Genomic DNA, 6,000 nt, shown 5'->3' on the forward strand with positions numbered 1-6,000 from the left:
TGACATCTCAAAATACCCCATAAGCTGAAGTACTGCACTTTCAAAATAAAGCAATTTTTCCCCTGCCCAACCTATTGGAGTAACAAAGCTTCACGTATAACAAAGGATCTGTGTCCCATTACACGTTTCATGTGCCTTACCTAGTGCAATGATTTTTTCCATTCATTTTTTACCCCTGTACCATTTGCTGATTGAACATCACGGTGCTGAGAAAAAAGACACCCATACAGCCATCTCGCCACAGGTTCACAGGTTCAGGGTCTTTATTGCCAGCATGGCAATCAGAGCAAATTAATAGCAGGGCAGAAACCAAAAGGAGATGGATCCCAGTAGGGAAACCTGTGCGAACACTGAGGCTTGACTGCTATTAACAGTTCATAATTCAGAAGCGTTTTCCGCATAACAGCCTCTCCCAGTCGCCATCCGGCTCCCGCCGTAAACAGGGCCTTCTGATTTATTGAAGAGCAAATTGCCCCAGAAATGGGCCCGTGTCTGCTCGATGAGCTGGCGGAGTGTCAGAAAGCAGTCTGTGGGGATGACCCCGGCCACATTTCCAGTTCAGCGGCCATTTGCCGGCTTCAATCGGCGAGCCAGAGATTCCCACCGGCGGCCGTCAGTGCTGTTCAAATGGACCGCGGCCGCCTTGGTCCCTCGCCACGAGTGTGCTGGCAGGGCAGATGGTACGGTGGCAGCTGACTGTGCATCATTAATATCAAATCAGGCACGTCGAAGCAAACAGAGAAGGAAGGGGGGGACACACACCAACGCAACGGAGGAATGGCCATGACAATTGTCACAGCTGCTTTCCACATTAACAGTTAAGCAGCAAGTGAAGGTGTAAAAATGTTCTCCCCTCTGTTAGTGTTTTCAGTTGACTTTGTGGGCTCCTGATTTGTTTCTGGGTCCCATTCAAAAGACCACTTTGGGTCTTTCAAACCCAAAATGGTTTCGGAGCTGGATATCCCAGAACAGGTGCCAGGATGCTCAACCACCAGGCACTTCGCTTGGAGCACCTAGTGGTGGATTGCCTCTGACTGGCACTGTCCCAGCTTGGGCTCCTGCTAGGCCAGCTCCAGCACTGGGCCAGCAGTAATATCCGCAGATGTGCCTTATGGCACATTAAGATGGAAAGCTCTTCAACCTCTCCAGACTGAGAGCAAAGTCCGAAGTCCAGCTGAAATGTCTGCCTGACTTCCTCTTTGCCGACGATGCAGCTGTCACTACCCACTCTGCCAAAGATCTCCAGCAGCTCATGGATCGTTTTAGCAAGGCCTGCCAAGATTTTGGACTGACGATCAGCTTGAAGAAAACACAGGTCATGGTTCAGGATGTGGACTCACCTCCCTGCATTACAATCTCTGCACATGAACTGGAGGTTGTCCATGACTTGTGTACCTTGGCTCAACGATCTCCAACACTCTTTCTCTCGATACCGAGCTAAACAAATGCATCGGTAAAGCAGCTACCACGTTTTCCAGACTCACAAAGAGAGTCTGGTCCAACAAGAAGCTGACGGAACATACCAAGATCCAGGTCTACAGCGCTTGCGTCCTGAGTACACTTCTGTACTGCAGTGAGTCATGGACTCTTCGCTCACAACAGGAGAGGAAACTGAACGCTTTCCACATGCGCTGCCTCCGACACATTCTCGGCATCACCTGGCAGGACAAAGTTCCAAACAACACAGTCCTGGAACGTGCTGGAATCCCTAGCATGTACGCACTGCTGAAACAGAGACGCCTGCGTTGGCTCGGTCATGTCGTGAGAATGGATGATGGCCAGATCCCAAAGGATCTCCTCTATGGAGAACTCGTGCAAGGAAAGTGCCCTACAGGTAGACCACAGCTGCGATATAAGGACATCTGCAAGAGGGATCTGAAGGCCTTAGGAGTGGACCTCAACAAGTGGGAAACCCTGGCCTCTGAGCGGCCCGCTTGGAGGCAGGCTGTGCAGCATGGCCTTTCCCAGTTTGAAGAGACACTTGGCCAACAGGCTGAGGCAAAGAGGCAAAGAAGGAAGGCCTATAGCCAGGGAGACAGACCAGGGACAGACTGCACTTGCTCCCGGTGTGGAAGGGATTGTCACTCCCGGATTGGCCTTTTCAGCCACACTAGACGCTGTGCCAGAACCACCTTTCAGAGCGCGATACCATAGTCTTTCGAGACTGAAGGTTGCCAATACAATACATAGGAGTGGACCTCAACAAGTGGGAAACCCTGGCCTCTGAGCGGTCCACTTGGAGGCAGGCTGTGCAACATGGCCTTGCCCAGTTTGAAGGGACACTTGGCCAACAGTCTGAGGCCAAGAGGCAAAGAAGGAAGGCCCATAGCCAGGGAGACAGACCAGGGACAGACTGCACTTGCTCCCAGTGTGGAAGGGATTGTCACTCCCGAATTGGCCTTTTCAGCCACACTAGATGCTGTTCCAGAACCACCTTTCAGAGCGCGATACCAGAGTCTTTCGAGACTGAAGGTTGCCAACATGAATGTGATGTGTGAGCTGGTTACCACTGCTCTGGTTCAGGCCCCAACAGCCCAATCCTAACTAACTCTACCACATTGTTGTAACCACCAACAGGGCATGCTCTGCATCCTGTGATGGAATTTCAGGCCCCGGAGGTCTTCTCCAGGGAAGGGAACATTTTTTCCCTTGTCCAGGAATAAGCCTGCACTGCTCCACCAGGTCTACCCTGATCTGTGCCAGCTACTTTGCCAGTGCAAGTCTGAGTGGCCCGGGAAGACAGATCAAAGCTGAGAAGGGGGATAGGATATGGGCACCTCTGCTCCTCTGCCAATACTGCCCCTTCTTGGCCTCAATCCACCCCCTGTCACTGCCCCATATCCCCCATATTCAACCATCCCCTGCCCCTGCTGCCATCTGATTTACCCTGATCCTAAAGTGCTTGCCGGCAGCACACACATACATAATGGTTGGCAACCTTCAGTCTCGAAAGACTATGGTATAAGCCTACAGCACCCGGTATTCCCAGGCGGTCTCCCATCCAAGTACTAACCAGGCCTGACCCTGCTTAGCTTCCGAGTTCAGACGAGATCGGGAGATAGTGTTCAGTATAGGGAGATGGCTGGCAAACTTCAGTCTCGAAAGACTATGGTATAAGCCTACAGCACCCGGTATTCCCAGGCGGTCTCCCATCCAAGTACTCACCAGGCCTGACCCTGCTTAGCTTCCGAGATCAGACAAGATCGGGAGATAGTGTTCAGTATAGGGAGATGGTTGGCAACCTTCAGTCTCGAAAGACTATGGTATAAGCCTACAGCACCCGGTATTCCCAGGCGGTCTCCCATCCAAGTACTCACCAGGCCTGACCCTGCTTAGCTTCCAAGATCAGACGAGATCGGGCATGTGCAGGGTAACACTGCCAAAACCCAGTTTACAACAGCAGAACTTTGTTCTGCTTTCATAAATGCCTTTGCATGCTGGTTCTGAGCCAGTGAGGAGTGGAGGTGGCAGCCCCTAGTGCCCCCATCAATCCATCTCAGTCCACCTCATAGATGCACGGGCCCTGATTCGGACCCACTCCTCGAGAGTGACCCATGAGAATCTGTGAATTGGTAGGCTAGCAAAGACAGGCCTCTACCACTTCCTCCCCTTATTATGTATAGATATATTAAAAGGATCTTCTTTCAGCAAAGAGCCCCAGAGAATTTGTGGACTCCTAATGAGGGTGCTTAGGGTTGCTGCTGTTTATCCCCTGGAGTCTAATTATGCTAAATCGCCGTGCCTTCAGCCACCTGCCTTTGGGCATCTTTGACAGCAGCCAAATCAGATTCATTACCTATCCCGACAAATTGCCATTAAATATGAGTTTATCTGAAAATGGGCTTTATAATTATATCTTTGATTGCACGGGGAAAACAGTTTGAATTTGTTAGAATACATTTTAAACGTAGGCATTCACAGTTCGGCAACGGGGGAGTGGAGTGCCCGAGACACCCATGTAATCATAGGTGCTGCTAAAATATGCATGACACTCTCGCAGCCCTCTGGATGCCAACAAATGAGAATCGGGCACTCAAGCCTGCTCGCCTTTTACCGGTCAAACAAAAGGTGGGATAAAAAAGCAGGACATTTCCATTTCAGCCTCTGGTTCTGTGTTTGACCTTGAACTGGTAGCACAGTTGGCCATACGCCTCTCTTCTCCATCTGTGGAAGTAGGATCAAAGAGGCCTCGGAGTTCAGTGTACTAGCCAAGTCTGAAGCTCTTAGGAACATAAGAAGAACTCTGGTGGATCAGAAAAAGATTCATCTGGTCCCATATCCTGTTTTCCAGTCACGTGCATCTGGAACGTGTTTCAGAAGAAGAGGAGACCGCCTGGGAATACCGGGTGCTGTAGGCTTATACCATAGTCTTTCGAGGCTGAAGGTTGCCAACCAGAACAAGAAATCTAATTGCCCAATTCTATGGGCCTGCTACACTGCCAGAATTTGCATTTGCTTACTTAGAGGAGATCTCTGGGACTGCCCCCCCCCCAGAACGCAGGTGTGGCTTCATCAGTGGGGGAGATCTAGATAGCATTGTGCTTTAACAGTCCAACCCTATGCATGTCTACTAAGGAATAAGTTCCATTCTGTTCAATGGGGCTGACTCCCAGGAGAGTATGCACAGGATTGCAGGTTAATTAACGGTGAGACCTGGATAATGATGGAAGCCTTCCACTCCCTTCCTGCTACCACCCTTCCCTTTCCACGGTCCGTTTTGTCAGAAGAACCAAACTAATTACAAAGGGAGCCAAAGGGAGCTTGTCCAGCCCTAGCTGTACATCTGGCATTAACGTCAACGCATGGAAATCTCTTGATCCCACAGATTGCTAAAAGAAGAGGGGAGAAGATCTGGACCCAATTATCACTCTCTGTTTGCTGTTAAAATGCATCTCTAATGAAGGAGTCCAGGGCTATATGTGTAAGCTCGAGTGCATGTGATACACCCAATTTTATGGCCACTATGTCACTTGGTTTCTCAGTGTCACTTATTATGAATATATTGGATGCACTCTCTTTCATAACACACACACACACACACACACATTTTCCCTCTCTCATTAGTGCTCCTCAAGGATGGTCTGCAGAAGGTCAGATAATGAGCCATGACAATGCAATTATTCAGTCTACTGTAAAGGTCATCGGTATCCATCCTACAATTAATCTTGACAACTCTGAATCCTCACCTTGTACTTTCATTGGCAAAACCTCCCCCATATTTTTTTTTATTAATTTTTACAGCTTCTAAGGTGTGTTTTCATGTGCATTTTTCTTCCTACTCACAGACTAGGACAGCAGATGCTCTGCATGTCAAGGGTTCCAGGTTGCACGCCTGGCACCTCCATGTGAAAACACTTTCTGTAATGCTGGAGGACAAGTCTACCAATGAAGATAAGAACATAAGAACAGCCACATTGGATCAGGCCATAGGCCCATCTAGTCCAGCTTCCTGTATCTCACAGCAGCCCACCAAATTCCCCAGGGAGCACACCAGATAACAAGAGACCTCATCCTGGTGCCCTCCCTTGTGTCTGGCATTCTGACATAGCCCATTTCTAAAATCAGGAGGTTGCGCATACACATCATGGCTTGTACCCCGTAATGGATTTTTCCTCCAGAAACTTGTCCAATCCCCTTTTAAAGGCGTCCAGGCTAGATGCCATCACCACATCCTGTGGCAAGGAGTTCCACAGACCAACCACACGCTGAGTAAAGAAATATTTTATTTTGTCTGTTCTAACTCTCCCAACACTCAATTTTAGCAGATGTCCCCTGGTTCTGGTGTTATGTGAGAGTCTAAAGAGCATCTCCCTATCCACTCTGTCCATTCCCTGCATAATTTTGTATGTCTCAATCCTGTCCCCACTCAGGCGTCTCTTTTTTAGGCTGAAGAGGCCCAAACGCCGTAGCCTTTCCTCATAAGGAAGTGGCCATGAGTCACAGTGGCTCTGTGCTTCCTTCAGAGATAGCATACCTGTTAATGCCAGTTGCAGGAGAGCA

At 49.4% G+C, this 6,000-nt stretch overlaps 3 pseudogenes; all 3 read right to left on the bottom strand.

Moving 5' to 3' along the window:
• Positions 1 to 2,964: 2,964 nt before the first annotated feature.
• On the bottom strand, positions 2,965 to 3,087 carry LOC136662627 (5S ribosomal RNA; annotated as a pseudogene).
• A 29-nt stretch (positions 3,088 to 3,116) lies between these two features.
• On the bottom strand, positions 3,117 to 3,239 carry LOC136662989 (5S ribosomal RNA; annotated as a pseudogene).
• A 29-nt stretch (positions 3,240 to 3,268) lies between these two features.
• On the bottom strand, positions 3,269 to 3,387 carry LOC136662739 (5S ribosomal RNA; annotated as a pseudogene).
• Positions 3,388 to 6,000: the final 2,613 nt, after the last annotated feature.

Source organism: Tiliqua scincoides, chromosome 11 (genome assembly GCF_035046505.1).
Source record: "Tiliqua scincoides isolate rTilSci1 chromosome 11, rTilSci1.hap2, whole genome shotgun sequence".
NCBI lineage: Eukaryota > Metazoa > Chordata > Lepidosauria > Squamata > Scincidae > Tiliqua > Tiliqua scincoides.